General features: G+C 39.9%; 1 long non-coding RNA gene across 1 annotated transcript in view; it reads left to right on the top strand.

Annotated features, from left to right (window-relative positions):
• Positions 1 to 316: 316 nt before the first annotated feature.
• The window catches only part of LOC144060573 (uncharacterized), a 51,446-nt gene continuing 33,228 nt past the window's right edge, over positions 317 to 18,534 (top strand). Inside the window, exons 1-2 of the long non-coding RNA XR_013295946.1 lie at positions 317 to 480; positions 16,510 to 16,689. This is a non-coding gene — a long non-coding RNA (uncharacterized LOC144060573). The remainder of the gene's footprint in view (positions 481 to 16,509; positions 16,690 to 18,534) is intronic.

The raw sequence follows: 18,534 nt of genomic DNA on the forward strand, positions 1-18,534 counted from the left end.
TAAAAAATAAACAAATTAAACTGTATACCTTATATATACTTTCTATACAGCACATAAATTAAATAAAAAAAACATACATTAAATTACATTTTTACACAATGCAATGCAATAAAAACAAAATAATATATATATATTATTGAGTTGAGTTCATGTGAGGCTGCTGAAGTGGAGTGCATTACGTTTTGGGTGTAACCGTCTGAGGAATATATGTTTTCCGACTGTCCTTGAAGTACACATGACTGTCATTGGCTCATATGACGAGTCAAGATGGCGACCGCCGAATCCGATTGAATTGATTTCGAAACTGGAGGGATGTTGTACGTTTTGCTGCTACGCCGATAAAGAAGACGACTGAGGGCTGCTTTTCGTGAATAACCTCCAGGAGAGCCTCTGAAATGTACTCGCAGTGTTGCGCCAATATCGAGTGCTTGAAGAGTGCGTCCGCCGTGGCTCCTGTGCGGTTCATCGCCGGACAGAAAGGTAATTGAAATGCGCAAATGGCGCGGTGCTGCTCGGCGGGGTTGTGGCAGAGAGGGGCACTGCAGTACGGTATTCTACCTTAATGTATGGTGTGGCGCGCACTTAAAAATATTAACTTGCACGCAAAATACAGCTTTTATAAACTTCAGTCAGGCTTTGTTCGTATCTGCAAATGTTTGTAACTAGGAGACTACCTAGTAGGTAGTAACTAGGGGTGTCAGGCGATTACATTTTGATTTCTAATATATACTGTACATTTAAATGAAGGGAGCCAAAGAAAATAAGTCTTGAAAAAATGAATCCCCAAGTAAAGTATGTGAAAAATGGACTTAATATTTGTACTTTGTTACTTGCCAGCGCTGGAGGAGGGCGGGGGTGGGGGGGGGGGGGGTGGGGGGTACTATAAGGTGAGGTCGATGCTCAGCGCGAGACAAAAGAGTCGAAGACTTTTACTTACAAAGGCCTTAGTTTACTGCATATCTGGGACATTATAGATTAACGAGTAAGAGACAGAGCTCTTCCCCCTGCATTTGTTAATCCCCCTCCAACTCAACCGCCCTAACATCACTCACTCAACCTGATTCTCCTCATTTCCCTTCCTCGCAAGACGCTTTCTCTACCCCCAACTTTAATTAGTTTCAGCGTGCGCCGCAGGAAAAAGTTGGTGCCCCTTCAGGTGATAAAACACGAGCTGCCACCGAGCTTAGTTGGGGTTAACAGAGTTGAGGTCGAGTGTGGACTCGCGGGACCTTTTGATCGCACCGTAGAGGAAAGTAATGAGAAGGAAATGAGAGTCATGGCGGAAGGAGGAAAGGATTAAGAAGACGCAAAGTCAAACGTTTGCGTCTTCGTTGGCGCAACAACACGATGGCGAATAATGGACTGTTATTTTCTTTTTTTACACCGAGAGTGCGTTTTATTTTTAGGATGAGAATAACATGTTCCTGTTCAGCAGCATGAGTAACGGCTCACGGTCAAAGTAGCCATCTGGACAAAAAGGCTTTTTGGTATTGATTGTGGAAGAGCACAAATAGAAACAATCTGACTGAAGTAGTCTTAATGAATGATGATAATAATAATTGATGCTATGTTTGGCCCACCCACAATTTACATGATCAAGTGTCATTTGTTGCTTAATTTAGCAATCATCCATCCCCTGAAAATGTGGTCATTTAAATGTATATTTAAAAAAATGTATTCATTCTCATTGAATGATAACTTGATGTATTGTAAATAATAAAATATTACGGGTAATATAATAATAATAATAAAATACAGATACATGCCACATTTGTTAAAATAAAGAGTTAATTGTAATGAAATTATTCATAACAAAACTGAGGATAACCTTTTTTATCTGGATGATTTTAAAATTGTTGTTGATCAACATTTAATAAAGCGAAAATTGTGTTCACTGTTTCAGTGGGATTTTCCAAACCGTAATTGTAAGCAATTCATTTGACCCAATATGATACGCCGCCGAACGCAGTTGTTTTAAAGTGCAGCCCTTTAAATAAAAGCTCCTCACATTTAATTGAAAAAGACAACCCGTGATTAGCATATGCAAACATGCTTTGCGTTGGCCCTTTGTAGCCGGTTACATCATTCTTACGGGCGGTGATAACAAGAGGAGGGGGTGGGGGGTGGGGGGGGGGGTTGGGGGGTTTCTTGTCACAGCGTGACACAAACTCCCAAATCCCCCGGCATCCAATCAAGCGCGCGCTGTCACAACATTAGGTACACGTCGAATGAGATCCAAAAGAGGAATCGAATCAAAAAGGCTGCCTCTTGAAGAATAGCATGTGATCTTTTCTCCCTCTCGTTTCATCCGAATACAGCAGCGACGTCGTGCGCCTTGCTTGGCGAGGAAGTCAAATGAAATGAGTGCGCAGGCATGAACGGGCCCTCGCACCCACATTTTTCCAAGCAAGCACGGAAAGGTCATCAAGCTTACTCTGCAATTGATAGTGAAGACAAAAGTTCCCTTTTCACGTGGCCAATTTAAAACAAAATGGCCGACTTCCTGTTCAATTTCAAGCATGACTTCCTGAGACATTTTTGTGCGTCCTGTTTTGAGAGACAAGTCCAACCAATTTCACATCAATCGGTGAAACTGGTGTTGGGGGCTTTTTTTTTTTTTTACTTTCCTGGTGGGCGCTACTGAATGCAAGATGGCAGCTTCAAACCAAAATGGCTGACTTCCTGTTTATTTTCAGTCAGGTGTTCTTGAGACTTTTTTTGGTGAGTTCTGTTATGACAGATATGTCCACCCAATTTCATGTGGGCTGGGGCCTATTTATTTATTTATTTTTACTTTACAAGGGGATGTGAAAGAAAGCAAAATGGCCGCCAATATCATATGGATTGGTCAAACTAGTGGCCAGGGTTGATTTTTAACACTTTCATCGGGGCACTTACTAGGTGAGTTTTGAAGGGTTGTGCTTTCCCCAGCAATTGATTTGTTTGCTCTGCAGGTATTTTTGCAGTTCAGCCCAGCACTTTGTTTGCCGAGTCAACATGAACTCATCGCTCGCACCTTTGGCTCATTGTTAGGCATGGCGCTTCTTTGCCCTTTCAAAGTTGGGACATCCACAACATTGCTGATCTGTTTGTCTTGTCTGTTGCATCTTCTGCTTTCACCTTGGAGCATCTTTTTTTTTTTTTTTTTATAACCTTGATTGAACTCAACTTTATTTATTGTTGCAACACAACACATGATATTTAAAAGCATTTAAACTTGGGACTGACATGGCATCCGATTTCATTTTTCCAGCAGCATAACAGCTAAATGCTGATTCACCATGTTTTCTCTGGACTCCGCTCCACTAATTGGAGTCCTAAATGAAACTAACGCACGTGTTTTTAGGAGTGTGGGAGCAAACTGCGAGGCCGACGCGATAACCACTCGTCCACCGTGCTGCCTCCGTGAGTGAAAATTCCGATCTGAGAAAATCCGATTCCAATCGTTCCACAGCATTTGACAGATTTTTCTTTTCAACCTTGGTCACATGTGAGCCGTGGGGGGACGTCAATGAACCTCGTGATGCTTTCAGCACGCGGCGAAAACCATTAGCGCCTTTTGTTGGACTTGCTGTCCTCCCTGCGCGCGCCGCTAACAGAGAGTCACTTTAGATATGACAGCTTGTATTTGTTTATTAGCAAACGGCGACAACAGAGGAATGAAGTCTACCAGGGAGCAATGCATCATCATCAATCTCGATTTATTTATTTGTTCGTAAGCAAAGCAAGCAGTCAGACAGCGTTCATGGATACGATTTGCCTGCCTTCAGCCATATTTGTCTCGTGGCTTTGGCCCGTCATCAAATGTCCCATCAGTCAAACAGTAAAATAGAAAGTTTGAGCAAAGTTTTGGAGTTGGAGAGGATTTAGCTTAAATGAAAGGACAAGTTCAAAGTCACATGCTTCCATTTCATTTTTCACGCCCATTTCTGTATAAATAAAAACACAAAGTTTTATTACATCGCTAGCAGTTTTTGTGTTTTTAATGGACACGTCAGTCCACAATTTGACGGATATTGCAGTTGTGTGCTTTTAATGAAAGCACGTACATGACGCCAATTCACTAAATTATTCATTTTGTTTCCAAAAATCTTCAACAAAAATGGGGCCAGATTTGTCACTCTTTGCTTTTATTTTCATATTCCGTCTGTAATACTGTCAGTCTCCAGGATTTGCAGCAGATTTACAGATTTTCGCAATGTCTGTTCGTTCCAACAGGCAAAGTGTGTCCTTCTGGTCCAAAGTAACATTTATATAGCGTACTTTTTTTTTAAGTCAACAACAACAAAAATCACCAAAATCAATTGGAATTTAGATGTCGCTGGGGTTGGTGAAGGACTCGGGTTGGTGGCCTGGCAGGTGGTGTCTGGTCGGTGCTGGATTTCGCTTTCCTTTATTTTCTTTGGTCCTTCCTCGGGTCTCCTGACGGCCTCACGACTCTGGCTGGAAGTGTTCGGTTTAGGGAAACGGTATGGGATTATTATTTTTTTTTTTGTATAGGTTTTAGGTGAACTAATGAATGCATGCACGCACGCACGCACACATATTCACCCACATACAAAAAAAAATAAAAATACAAAAAAAAATATATATATATATATTTTTTTTTTTAAAAAGGAGAGCAATGATGATGACATGTCAAATCGGTAAAATTACCGAATGAACAATACTGAGCTCTCCAAAAAAAAAAAAAAAAAATCACAGGGTAGCTAAGTTATTTATTTATTTATTTATTTTAAATAACTTGTCACTAATGCAGGCAAACGGCCACTTAAGTCCTTCTTCCAGACAGGCCACTGGTCAAAGAAAACAAAGAGAAGATGCATAAAACATCATGTCTGATGATGAAAAACAATAATTGCAAACAATCATCGGATCTGAACAGACTACAGAAACCGTTGACAGGCGGAGAAATCAGCCGGATCAGGTTAGGCCGATAAAGTGGACGATCGGGCTGAGACGCTGGTTCCGAACCTCAGCTCTATATTTATTGCAGTTGCAGTCCTTTTATGATGTCAATGTTTCAAATGAGCATTTTCCACTGGGCTGGAGCGCCGCCGCCGTGGAGTGACTCCATTGAAACGTGTCACAATTACAATTTGCGTGACGACCAACACTGATGGCTTGGCGAGCACAAAGACGACACTCCCGTCTCGTTTTGGAGATTTCTCATAAGCAGATAGCAATCTGTCATATTCAAAGTGACACTTAATTAGTTGTGCAATGACACGTGCGCGCGCAGGCGCAGGCGCACACGCGCGTGCCGCTGGAAGGGCGACGACAATGAATGCGGCCGACAAAGCCGCACGATGTCTTAAGAGTCTCACAACACTGATTCGTGTCGTTAATGAACTCCACTCCGCCGCGTGATAGATGAAATAAATCATACTGTCAGCTTGCAAACGCCTGCCGGGGGTTACATTATGCAAAAGTCACTTCTGAGTTGCATATCACTGGCACCGGGTCCAAAGCTCCTATGCCACAATTTGCTCCATTTTTATATTTTCTTCACAAATTATTGACCAATTTAAAGTGTGGAAAATGGCGTGCGCTCTTTCACAATACGATGTTTATGGTTGAAAAAGCGTGCCCAATTTGGGGTCTCCTGAAAAGTGAGGATTTTGGAGCACCTTGAGATACAAGTGACCAGACGTTTCCAGTTCCTCGAGATACGCGCAAGCATTCGGACATTTCTTGGGGGTGAAAGACGATATGTTTTTTTTGCAGTAAAAGAGAAAATATTAATGTCAAAATAAAAAAATGTAAAACTTTTCTTTTTGATTTAAAAAATTATTATAAAATTTGCAGTAAGTAAATGGTTCCCTAAAGTTTTCTACTATAAATAAAGTTTTCTAAAATTTCAACATAAAGTCTTACTTTACTTTTTATTTTTAAAAATAAAAAGTGTATGGAGTTCCCAGTGTCAGCATCATTTTTATAAAGTGGAAATTTAAATAAATCCATAAATGAAAATATCTCACTGAGTGACAAATGCATGCGAATGTATCTTCGCAGACAGTGAATTTTTTTTTAAATACGTTCAAAACGTCTTTGCGTCAAGTCAAAACTGCCTGTGAACGAACATCTTACAAATCCCGATGAAAACCTTCAACTCGCTACGTTCACAAGCATTCACCACCCATTGAGAACCAGCTTTATAGACATTTTGTAATGATTTGTAAAAAAGCCGATGCGGATATTATAAATAATCAGCCCGGCCGATAATCGGTCAATCCCTCATTTTTTTGCTTTGACTTGAGAGCAAAACACAACAGAAAATATTGCTTCTTAAGCTACTTTACATCGACGTATTGATCATTTAAAAAAAAAAAACGAGAGTAACGGTTGAAGGTCAGAGTCTCTGGTGTCCCTCTGTGCCGTGTCACGCAAGAGTCTCCTCCGCCGATGCCTGACTGGATGCGCGCTCTCCTTGCCAAGCACTGACAGGTCATCTTTTGCAAAGGGCCACTTGGGCGTCACGTGGAAATCAATGGCCAAGGGCGCTGCTTTCACGCGCGCCTCCGTGCGCGCCAAAACCTGGTTTTCATCACTGTCGCCTGTCCAACTGGCCGGCCAGCTTCTTCACATTCACTTGAAAAAGGAGACACATTGTTTGTGCTTTTGGTGCGCTTTCAAATGGCCACAAGGATCAAGAATTACAGGAGATTTTACACATCTTTTTTTTTTTTTGCACCAAAATGCGTTTTATCCTTCCACATTTCTCAACCACACTAACAAATATTCACAAAACTCATATTATCACCTTCAGAAAAAGGACATCCCAGTTTTTCCTCTGTTCCACCTTTTTCACCTGGAAAATACAAAACTTAATTTACTGAAAATTGGGCATGCGACTTATGCCCGTTTCCATCTGTTCTTCTTTAACGACTATTGAGAGGGGACTCCGCCGCTATAGGTGGCGCTATACAGCATAGAGATGTGATCCACCAGTAATTTAAAAGAAGAAGAAGAACAGGAAGCCACTTTTGACAATCCGCAGTGTGGGCATGTCGTAGCCCAGATATGTTTTTTTGCAGTAAAATATTAATGTCAAAATAAAAAAATGTAAAACTTTTCTTTTTGATTTAAAAAATTATTATAAAATTTGCAGTAAGTAAATGGTTCCCTAAAGTTTTTTACTATAAATAAAGTTTTCTAAAATTTCAACATAAAGTCTTACTTTAATTTTTATTTTTAAAAATAAAAGGTGTATGGAGTTCCCAGTGTCAGCATCATTTTTATAAAGTGGAAATTTAAATAAATCCATAAATGAAAAGTTCCCTGTATCTCACTGAGTGACAAATGCATGCGAATGTATCTTCGCAGACAGTGAAAAATTTTCTAAATACGTTCAAAATGTCTTTGCGTCAAGTCAAAACTACCTGTGAACGAACATCTTTCAAATCCTGATGAAAACCTTCAACTCGCTACGTTCACAAGCATTCACCACCCATTGAGAACCAGCTTTATAGACATTTTGTAATGATTTGTAAAAAAAGCAGAAGGACTAAGGACTATTGAGAGGGGACTCCGCCGCTATAGGTGGCGCTATACAGCATAGAGATGGGATCCACCAGTAGTTTAAAAGAAGAAGAACAGGAAGCGACTTTTGACAATCCGCAGTGTGGGCATGTCCTAGCCCAGTTTTTTTTGTGTTTCTTTTTAATAAAAGTAAACCTGTGGATTTCCAGTTGCTCTCCCGTTTTTTTCGGCCACCGCACATTACAGATGACGTCGTATGAGTTTGCTTTTGTATTTCTTAATAAACCGTAGCGTTTCTTTGCTGTTTTCCATCTAAAATAGCATTAATAGCCGCTTCTTTAATTAACTCCACAAATATTTCAGTTTCATCGTCTCCCCAAACATACCTTATTTTATCGCCCGCCATTGCTTTGTGACTGCAAACGTACGTGTGACGTCATATCCGGTCAAAACGTGCCACGTGTATCCGCTCTTGTTTCATAGCCAAAATTCGCATTTTCTTTTTTTTAGATACGCTTCAAAATCCACCTCTTCTAAGCGTAAAAACTTTTTTGCGAATTTCTAGCATTTCCCTTCAGTTTTATTTTGGCATTTCTTGAAAATTCAAATAAAAATGAGTGGATGGAAAGCCCACTAATGTCAACATACCCAAATTACCTCTGTTATGACGTATTCAAACTACTACAATGTTACGGTGCTCAGCTTCTTCACGACATTTTGGCAACTATCAGATTTACTTTATCCCCCATCACGCATTTTCACAATGAAATTCACTGATTCAAATATTCTACATTTAATCTCTTCCGTTGACATGTCTTAGCCAGTCTGTTCTACTCCAAAATGTTCAGCTCTCCCCCCCCCCAATATCTCACATTTTTCATGACTAAATTCCTAAATTCATGGATGGATTTATTTATTTATTTTTATCTCCGTGTTCTTCTTCTTCATCTTGCTCAATTGACGCGGTTGTCAAGCAGCAGGCCGTCGTCTGCTTTGTCCTCCGCAAGTGTCCCGACAGCTTCTGCAGCGGTCTTGTCCGTCTGTCACTTAAACCTCCTGCCCGGGGCGCTCTTGTCAGACAGTTATTGCAAAAGTGCAGCTGCTGGCTCACTCATTAACGGTGTCCATTTTCACTCAGCCAGATGTATGACCCTCAAGACACACGGCTGCATATTGACAAAATGGCTACCATGCTACAGTTCACGCTACTTCATTCGGACACGTTTTTATTCACTAAGTGTATGCGTGCGTGTAGCAACATTTGTTCACACTTCTCATATCTTCACACTTCATGTTAGCTGTCAAAAATGGTGCTAATGTCTACAGTACATTAAGATTTATTTTTCAATTATATTTATAGGAGCCGAGGTGCTCTTGGAATTCATCACATTTGGGGGGGGCTCGACATGCCAGGATAACAATTTTTGCAAATCTTGGTGAAAATGTACCAAAATTAATTCGGTACACTAGTGCTCGCTAGAAAGTTAGGAAAAAAAGAAAAAAAATCTGCCTCGGACACCAGTTTCACTGATCAACATAAAATTTGGTAGACATGTCGATCATGACAGGACATCAAAAAAAAAAAAAGTCTTAAGAACCCTTACTCAAAATTGAAGTAAATCATTGTGATTCATTTGTGCACATTTTAGAGCTTTTACTTAACAATAATGTAAACCGTAATAATTATTAGTTCTAAAACCAAATGAACCTCCAGATATTCAAACTTGAGAACTTTTTATTTTTTATTTTTTTTACCTTGCCCCACTGAGTTCAGATTGGAAGAACGATCATTGAGGACTTTGAACTTGAGTGAACTACGCATCCTGGTGTAGTCTTGAAAATGCTTGTGGTTCTGGCGGTTGGTCAACGTGCAGGATATGATAAAGGTTTGGGGTCAAGGTTAGCCCGGGACCTTTATGAATAAACGATGATAGCTTTTAGAGGCGCGAGAGCGGCTACATGTGAAGAAGACGGTCTGTCATTTCTCTTTGACCTCAAGGTCTACCCGAGCAAAATAACACGATACGCTCTTGCAGAGCTTAGCAAGGTATCTATGAATCTCATTATGAGAGATAGTCGACCTTTATTATTATTTTTTTTAATGAGGCTATTAAAAAAAGCAGTTTCCTGCCACTCCCAGTTGAAGTTTACCCTAAAAATTAAAACTAAAAACTAAATGTTTTATTTTTTAAACCATCCCATATTTAGATTTTTAGATCCGTCTGTTTATTGCTAACAAACAATGCAAAACTCCATAAACGGGCTTATGAGTAGTGTCGGATTTATGATGAATCCTGCAAAGAATGACTCAAACTGTATAACTGCAGCTTACTGAGCAATTGTGATCTTTCATACTTTATATACCATATGTCTGTATTATTCGACCACCACCACCAGGAGCAGCACAATGTTTATTGAAGTGAAGCAAAAAATGTGGTAGCAATTGTTTAATTCTTTACATTCAGAAATTAATGTATGCTTTTCTAAAGTATACTATTATATAGTGATATTTGTCTTATTAAAAAAAAAAACATGCTACAAAAACTTTTGAATTGTTTTTGTTTTTTAGGACGGCTGGAAGTGATTGATGGTATTTCTTTTCATTTCAGTGGGAAAAGCTGATTTGCGATAGCAGTGTTTTGAGTTACAAGCGGGGTCAGAGAATAAATTCAACTCATATTTGGTGATGGTGTGCGTCTATCTGTGTTTACCTCGCGTGATCTTTTTCCAAGGCCTTTCTTAATTAACTCTTTGTGGACCAGTCAACTCAACTCAACCAGTCACTTAAAATGCAATATAAAATAAAATAAGCAATGAAGGCCTGATTGAAACGACTTTCTAAATTTGATATAGTAACAAGGCACCTGCAATAATAATAATAAGTCCAAGAGTTGTGGTTGCCGAGCGGCGAGGTGTGGCGTTCATCACACAAATGATAATCCGGAGACGTCAAGTGGTGTCGTAAAAATGACACTCACGCCGCATGCTTGGCTGCAGTTCAACCAGGCGCGATTTATCTTGGGGCAAGCGAGCTCGTTGGGCAAAACAAACAAAAAAAAAGAAGACAGGTTCACAAAACTAGCATCAGGGTAATTAAACCTTGAAACAACGTTTGTTTGTTTGTTTAAAGGGCTATTTGTTTTGTTAAAAAAAAAAAGTTTTTAAATGAAATTAAAATATTGGCAAATGGTGCCGCAAATATTATTGGTGCTTTTTGAGAAGATGGAATGGATTCATGGAATTTCTCATTTCCATCCATCCATCCATTTTCTTAATCGCTTATCCACACAAGGGTTGCAGGGGGCGCTGGAACCTATCCCAGCCGGCTACGGGCAGTAGGCGGGGCACACCCGCAACTGGTTGCCAGCCAATCATCTTTGCAATAGGGAAGGATCATTTGTGACTGTGTTGTCATTCCTATCCCTCATGATTGACGTGACAAGCTAATCGCCACCTAATCTTTATTTTCTACTGTGTTGTATTCAAAGCCAATCAAATCAATTTAAATCCAAGCGATTCAATGTCGCCATCTACAGGGATCCGTCAGTCATTACACTGGTTTACAAAGTTTCACAGACAAGCTGTGCAACGGTTTAAGGTTCGAAACGCTTCCGCGTGCACCCGCTGCTTTGAGTTGACCTCCTTGGAAAGCTTGTAAATGAGCAAATTATGGAACGCTGCAGTATTGACGTTCTTTCAAAGCGGATATCATGGTCGCCTATTTTACTGTATTGGCCTATTAGCATTCCGCGCGCGTGCTGTTTGTTGCCTGGGACGTCAATATGAGGTTTGGCTAACTAATGGCACTGATTCAAGTGTTCATAGCTGCAAAGCTCGGATATTGACTGCTCGTCATACACAGCTGGGAATTGTGGACCAACTGAGCTTCTGTGCGTAAATAACAATAAATATCGGCAAACGTTATTGGGAGGTTGTGCGTGGGAATATGGAATACTCATGAGTTCCACCCCCAAATTTATTTATTTTTTGGTCAATGGGTACGAGTGGCAAAAGTAGTTAGAGTAAAAAAAAAAAAGTACAGACTAAAATATATGTACAATGATACAATTTTATTGTTATCTTGGAAGAAAGAACAAAAAGATGAAACATCATATATTGTGAGAGAGCTATCTAGCATTAGCTCAATTTTGATGCTATCAAAAATGTGTTCTGTAGCTTTGCTAACTACATCAATTGAGTAACGAAAACACTACTGCATAAAGCTAACTAGTATTAGCTTGTATTTTATGCTATCAAAACGTGTTCCATAGCTTTGCTAATTACATCAATGGACTAACAAAAAAAATGCTACATTTGCTAATGATAACAAGTGAAACTTTTGGTAGGCTCGCTGGTTCTATTGTGGACAAAGAAAGCAATGCACGCGATCGGATTTCCGCTTTTAACCTGGGCTGGCCGGATGGTGCTACAACAGCCTCCCGGTCACGCAGTGTCACTGCCGAAGTGTCGTCTGTTCAACCAGCGCATGTCAAGCCTCCAAACTAGATCGTTCATTTATTCAGAGCTCCGCTGGCATCCTCAAATGTCCCCGTCTCTCCGCGTCAAGCTCAAAAGACACTCGGGGCGTCCGGTGATGTGGAGCAGAATGCTGATGTCAGCTTGCTTGAGGTAATCCGAATAGTTTAGCATGCGGGCTAGCTTTTTAGTAACTCTGCTGATAGCTTGAATCTTTTCCAGCTTGCTTTTCCTGTCACCGCGATTCCATCCATCTTTCATTCTCATTCCACATTTGTGTTACATGGTTAATGATATTGCAAAGATGCAGTGCTTATTTGGGGTCAGATCACCAGGTAGTGCCAATTAAGGCCCTCTTGGGATTGTTTACTGATATTCGCTTGACTCCATGGGGGGGCTCAGCAGTATGCCTGGAAAATGTGAAAATCAGCTCCAGACAGCAGTTTTACTGATTGACAAGAAATTGGCACGCACAAAAAGCAACAGGAAGTCAGCCATTTTGAGTACAGTCATTCCAAATGATCAATACTCAGTTTGTAGTGCAAAAAAAAAGTTCCCATTTTGTATAAGGGTCTATAAAAAATTACGCAAAATTTCACCAGTACCAAACACATTTCATTTCCTGTTTCCGGTTGCAGCAGTACAGCTAATTAAAAGCCGAGTTGGCTTAAAATGACTAAACTCATTGATGTTCTTCTCAGCCCTGCTTTCATGACAAAAAGTAAATACATGTTCTGTGCTCGTATCCTGCAGTTCTAATTGTCCGCATAGTCGTGCATCAGTTAGCCACATTAGCCTGCTAGCATTGGCCACAAGCTTTCGGACTCTGTCGCTAACGTGCGTTAGCCATGACACCTACATTACCATAATGCTGACATCTTGAAGCTCATGTAAATTCGCATGATATGCCTCCCGTTTGAATATAGGTCATGGATGTAACCCAGTGCACTGCATAATCACAATATTGAAGTAAACAAGTGAAAAGTATCTACAGCCAGTTTACTGAATTTTTAGGTCCAATATCTTTAGCACCAAAAAAAAAGACTCTTTAAGACTTAATGCAATTTGAGTTGAACTTGATACAATTTTAATATTCCCGTGGCATAACGGCCCCCTCGTGAGCAATTCAAAAGAGGAATTTGTTTGCAAGCAGCGGCTAAAGGTCCGCGCTAATTTCAGCTCCGAGCAGGCAAAAGGCACACACTATATTTATTCCAAATCTCTCCGCCCTTTTGGCCTCCGCATCAGTATGCAAACGACGGGCGGAAGACCGCAAAAGTTGACGGAGTGCTCAATAAATATTCACTTTACAGCGGCACGAAGGCATAATCAGACCTAGATTGGATGGCAATGCGGGTATGCGGGGGAGAGGGAGGAAATGGTATTGTTTATTCCACAAAAAAAAAAAAAAAAACCCACACAATCACGCCATATAGCACGTCTTTGTGTTCCACACACTCAATATGCATTCAGGCTGCCGCCTCACAATTGCACTGATTTGAAATGAAAGCAGCTGAGCCACAGAAGTGAAATAATTAAGCCTTTTCCTTGTTAGTTTTCACATTTGTGTTTATTTTTTTGACAGGAAGTGAGCAGGTCAGCTAAATGCGGTTGACATCTTGCACCGCAAGCAGATTCCCACTTCAGCACAATTTGACACAACTGAATTTAGACGAAGGGCGAAAAGCGCATACGACTTGTGAATAATCGACTTTTCCTTGGATTTGTTTTCGTGACCTTGTGTGGATCGCACATGTGACAAAATTTTCATACAAAAGGCCAGGCAATGCTAAATACACTCGGGTTGGCGATCTACACTATGTGAAGGCTGTGTGTGTGTGTGTGTGTGTAATGCGACATGTGGCCTAACAATCACATGCTTTGAATGTGCAGTCTAAAGAATTACTTTCAAAAGTTAAGCGTGGCATAACAATTAGACACCTGAGAATGTTGCCTTCAGGACCTCAAGGCTGGATATAATTGTCAATCGTCATAAAGAGAAAAAAAAATCAATACAGGTAACAGAATAATGAATTCTGTATAGTAATATAGTAAATAATACAATCTCCATTGAAAACTGAACCTCAACGAAGGCAGGCTGTTGTTGCAGACAACAAAGTCACGTTCGCTCAATAGGGATGTAACGATAATGGCAATATCGTGATATTGCAATGTTAAAACTGCCACAATATATCACAGTATTAAAAGCAGCACATATGTTAAAAAAAAAGTTGGGTTGATTTCCATTTGTGCAGTTCTAGCACCCTCTGGTGGCTAGTTTTTTGTGCAGTTTAATTTCCACAAGGCATGTTTTTTCCCTTCTATGTTTAAAATCAACGCTAATGGTCAGATGAAAGGGGAACATAATATGCTTGTGAACAGAGTCAATATGTGTAGGAACTCAATGTGTGCTTGCATTAGCATCTAAGTGCCTCAATATATATAATATATTTATATTTTTTTATATATAATATTTATAATATTTTTATAATATTTTTCATTGCTGTAATGTACAAAGACACAATATTGTGCGTGTGTTTTTAGTATGAGCTCATTTTTTTACAGTCTTGTGACCTTTATTTGTATTGCCAACCTCCCCACAATATCCTGATAATTATCGTATCGTGACCATATCAAGATAATATCGTATGGTGATGTTTGGATATCGTTACATCCCTGTCACGCAACCACATCGCAAACAAATGAGGAACATACTGTATCTGTGGGAGACTTTTTTGGGGACTTCGCTAAATGCAAAATCCTTTTTATTACTTCTCCTCTGCTTTTAGCAAGATCAAGCCAAATATTTTAGGGCGGACACTCCCAGATTTTCAACTATATTTGAATTTGTCGCACTAGATTTTAATTACAGGTCATAGGAAGACTGTATTTCCAATTCTGATTCTTTATTTATTTTTTGTATTTGAACTTAACTGGCAGGTGTCGCCGATCAAATCGGACTTATGCCTATTCCAAATGTGGATTGAAATGTACTGCAAATCTGATATCCACCAATGAGTGAAGTGCAAACCCTGAGATCAAACACAAAGGGAGACAAATTCACCTTGACATCAACCCTATTGAGAACAAGTCAAATGCCTGCGCTTCCTCCAACGCACACTAACCAACAAGTAAATGGCCAAGAGATTAATTTGGTGGGAAAATAAAATACAGTAATCGAATGGAAATGCTGATATTAAAGACGGACTCGTCTATATCTTTTCACTCCAAAGATTTGTAAGATGTCCAGGGTTATGCAGTTGAAAAGAAAATGTTCTTTTATGTACAGTCAAGCTGCAAAATGAAGGTGAAGGACAAGGCGGCCCTTGAGGCACTTGAAAACGCCGGACTTCAACACACACAGCAACTGATGATAATCCCCAGTTGAAGACAAATCAATCTGGAGACAGACAATGAAGCAGACAGTCAAAGCCTACGGAGATAAACGGCAGACGGAATCCCAGTCGAGAAAAAACGGGTCAAATAAGGTCAAACGGCAAGTTCATCAGATTCCAACTTTAACGTTTAGACCTTGGCTTTTTTATTCGCGATGAGGTGCCTAATAGATGTCTCTGACATGCTGTAGTCAAAATATGCTTTGACTTGTGTGTGTGTTTTGGAAAGATTATCTTCTGAAAGTCATTTATTTTTAATGGTAAGATAAAATGAGTTTATAGGAAAGTGTTTTGGGATCATTGGTTTGTTTACAGATTAAACCAGGTAGTTATTGTTTCCCTCATGAATGTGAAAATCATAAATATGTAATCACCAAGCATCATATAAGAGACACAATTTCCTCTTTTCATTTTATTGTTCTCATTTGTTAACAAAACAAAGTGAATTTATAATCAAAACTCACGGGAAAATAGTGACCTTTAAAGACTTTTGTTTCAATTTGTATTAAAATCTCTTTAAAGTTCAAATAAATGTTTTCTAAATTTGACAAACCACAAACCAGCCTTAAATCATCAAAACAAAAAATCTCCATATAGTAACCGAGGCTTCAAAATAGGAAAACATCAAGCCCACTGAATCATGCCAAGACAACAAGGCACTCTAAAGCAACCGCGTCCACACAATAGCACATCTGACTTTTATTTATTTATGTTCCCTTTGTTCTCCTGCCTCATGCACTCATGGCCAACAATGAGGCACTCTAAAGTGGTCACGCCAGCAGACGACCCATATGTGGTGGGGAAGTTGCGACTCATGTTGGGGTCCAAGCGCCTCACTGGGCCTCATTTTAGCCAAGCCTAAAAGCAATCTGTCATCGGGACAGTCTCGATTTGAGCCTTGGGACGCGCGTCCTGGTGGATTTCGCCAACCCCATTCTTTTGTCCCGATATCCTGATATTAGCCTACGCAGGTCTCATCCCGGCGTCCCATTTTTTTTTGCCATGTGTATGTCAGTTATACAGTTGCCATAGCGATTCATACGAGAAACTCATTAAAAGGAGATTTAACTGCTTAATTCCTCCCTATTTACTTTTAAATTCACGTTCTCATTTGCATCCGCATCTAATCGCTAACAGCTGTGTTTTCGTCCTACAGGAACTAAAACTACTTCCTGCTTCCGCGTCTGAGAATCATGGGAAATGGAGTCCTACTGCTGTGGTCGCTGGTCGGAGCCAAGTCAAGCTTCGTTTGCTGGCGGAAAGTTTCCAATGCGGGACCGGCGCGAGCTAAACGTCACAGCCTGCTTCCAATAGCTCCCAGAACCGAGGAAAAAAGGTTAGTGTCATTGACTTGTTTAGTGCTGTTGAACTGTCAACCAAGATAGCATTTAGCATTAGCTAACAAATACTCAAGCTAGCTCAGATCATTTATAGCGTCACAGTTTTTAATTTTAAAAAATTTAGTCTGGGGTCTATAACAAACATTGTTCGAGCAAGCTGGTTAGTCATAAGCTCAATTGGATTCCCATTCATTCGAACCGAGTACCAGGCTAAGGTACGGCTTCGTGTCGGCGTTGTAATGGAGATGTTTACAGTGCTGTTAAACACTGGCGCGCTGTGCATTTAATTAGCCGTGGTTTGAACTCCATCATGGTGGCGTGGCGTCGGCCGGGGTGCTTTGCGGGAGATACAAACAGCGAGCGCATCAGCCAGCGCGCCCATAATTGGTCTGATTGTAGCGCAGAGAGCCAAAAAGGTGATTAATAAACACAATCTCATTTAGTCTGCGATGAAATCATCAGTCAAGCGAAACGGCTGGAAAAGATTCTTCTGCATACGTAATACACTCGTCTGAAGCAGTATCGTTTTCTTTGTGACACGAGTACAAGAAGATAATGATGATCTCTATCGAGGACATTTTTCGCTTTGCTTTTGTTAACAGTTGACTACGTTTTGCCGTTTTTGTCATTTCTGAAGGCGCATCGTGTAGAGAAACTATCTTACGGGGACGGGCAACTTAAAGGCCTTCCTTCCTAACCAGTGTGACAAAAATACTATTTTAAATATGGACAAAATATGTGTAGAGGTGCTAAATATGTGCTCTTAATGTATTCAATTTTTCACAATGCATTTCTCAATGCATGTATCAAAGATCCACTATCCTAACCCAACAATAAAGGGTTTGAACTGAAGCAAACAACAAACTGTGACGTGCTCTCTTGCATAAAAATGACAATTCAAGGATGGTGCAAAACTGCTCAACAACAAATCAACATTAATTGCAAGGATTAATTTTGTGTGTACTACGTTGTAGTATAGGGCAGTATAAAATTCAGTGCAAGCGCAACTCACAGCGTGATTGGTCAACTGCTAGTCACATGACATATGGACGCCATCTTGTGATACTACAACCTAAAACTACAGACGACCGCTGCATATACTCAACATAATTTGGCACGCACAGAATTGCTGATCTTTTTTTTCTTCCAATTTTTCTTTTTCTTTTTGGTAGGGGGTATATCGATTGTTTTAACAGCATTCTTTTTTAAGAATTGGTCGGTTTTGTAAAAAAAAAAAAAAAAAAAAAGTTAAAATAATTAAATTCAAATATGTTCAAATAACTTTTCTGGTTTTGTTTGTTTGTTTTTGATCACGTGCAGCCCACAGGTCGCCAGTTGGCCCTTCCTGCTGTATTAGGAACAATAACATATTTGATTGAAGGCCAACAACTTCGCATACTAAATGTTATGGCAGAGTCAAAATTAGGCGGCTAAATGATCATTTAAATTTGAATTAAGGAGACCTTTTTAATACCGTAATGACATTGTGAGCTTCTGTTGTTTTTCCTTGAGCATTTTCAATCCAGCCATTTTTCTATATTTAGCGTTTGCCCTCATTAGGGTTGTGTGTGAGCTGAAGTCTATAGCTGACTTTTATTTTTGGCTTGGTTACTCGAGGTAGAAGCTCCTGTATAGGAGTTCTCCAACTTTTTTGTGTGCAGGGTAAAAAAAAGACCCCACCCCCCGCCCACCATATAATCCTAGCACCAATCAGCTCGCTGACTGACTCTGCATTTTGATTTATTTTTTTTTAATGATAAGACATGATCATTTATTGCAGACCTCCAGGCTACAACTTGCGGACGCCAGTTGGAGGACAACTCGCTTTAAAAGCATCACAC

Source organism: Vanacampus margaritifer, chromosome 11 (genome assembly GCF_051991255.1).
Source record: "Vanacampus margaritifer isolate UIUO_Vmar chromosome 11, RoL_Vmar_1.0, whole genome shotgun sequence".
In the NCBI taxonomy this organism is placed as follows: Eukaryota; Metazoa; Chordata; class Actinopteri; order Syngnathiformes; family Syngnathidae; genus Vanacampus; species Vanacampus margaritifer.